Below are 1,131 nucleotides of genomic sequence, written 5' to 3' on the forward strand. Positions count from 1 at the left end.
TTGACAGTTGCAGTGTCAAATTTTGTCATTTTCCTTGCATGAATTTAAATGCAAAATTTGTAAAAATTTATTACAAATGAACATGACATGTACATGTCTTTCTATCTCTTTTTTAGAGGAGGATCTTCCTGACGTCCTTCAGGAGGTTATTTATGAAACCAAATGGTATGACTTGGGTCTTGCCTTACGTCTCCCTTCTCCAGTACTGGACGAGATAAAGACCACCAATCACCACATTGTGTCTGACTGTAGGAGGGACATGATATCAAGATGGTTGAAGTGTGGCAGTAGAATCAGGCCATCATGGCGGGCATTGTGTCATGCTTTAAGGAGTCCAATGGTTGGTAACATAGCAATGGCTAATAGGATCGCTCGGATGCATCAAATCCTGTCATAGTGATGATGATTTAGTAACCAAATCTCTCTTTAACGTATCACAGAACTTCACATACAGCTGCAGCATGTAGATAATAGAACAGACAAATGATTTATTGTATTTATCATTATTGTTATTATTATTATTATGAAAAATAGTAAAATACACATACATAAAACAATAAAAAAAGTTCATTGTACTCCTTTGGTCTCAGTCTTTCTTGACTGCTCCCAGTCCAGTTGGTTTCAGTGACATACCAGCTAATATTTTCTTCCTTGCTGCCTCCTAATACTTTCAGTTTGTTCAATTCCTTCTCCATCAGACGACGGCTCCATCTTCTTTAAGTGTTCCTCTAATTTATCGACATACAACTTCAAAACTTTATGTGCCTATAAAGACCAATCATTGCTTATAGTGTCATTTTGCATGATACATAACATTTATTACATGTAGTATACACATGTACATCATTTCTCAAGCTCCACCCACCTGCTTTCGGACGGACTGGTTTTTATCTACAATCATGTGACTCAGTGAGGGGATGATCCTGGTTGCCATGTCAACGGGTGTGTAGTAAGAGAGGGTGGAGCCCAGTGCTCCTATACCAGCTGAGCGAGCAGGAGGAAACGGGTCTTTAAGGGAACGAGTGAATGCTGAGACAAGGACCCTGTCTCTAGTCTAAAGTATAATAATCATATTCATTGGTCTGTGCATTAATCGGAATGAGTACCTTGCTGTTCAGGTGAGGGGCAATC

The 1,131-nt window shown here is 39.2% G+C and overlaps 1 long non-coding RNA gene across 1 annotated transcript; it reads right to left on the reverse strand.

The window, feature by feature from the left end:
* Positions 1-527: 527 nt before the first annotated feature.
* LOC109582663 (uncharacterized) lies at positions 528-1,129 on the reverse strand. The gene is made up of 3 exons (XR_002185188.1): positions 1,107-1,129; positions 866-1,054; positions 528-765 (listed from the first exon to the last, which is right to left on the reverse strand). It is a non-coding gene; the product is annotated as an uncharacterized LOC109582663 (long non-coding RNA).
* Positions 1,130-1,131: the final 2 nt, after the last annotated feature.

This window comes from Amphimedon queenslandica, unplaced genomic scaffold (assembly GCF_000090795.2).
Source record: "Amphimedon queenslandica unplaced genomic scaffold, v1.1 AMPQUscaffold_13365, whole genome shotgun sequence".
In the NCBI taxonomy this organism is placed as follows: Eukaryota; Metazoa; Porifera; class Demospongiae; order Haplosclerida; family Niphatidae; genus Amphimedon; species Amphimedon queenslandica.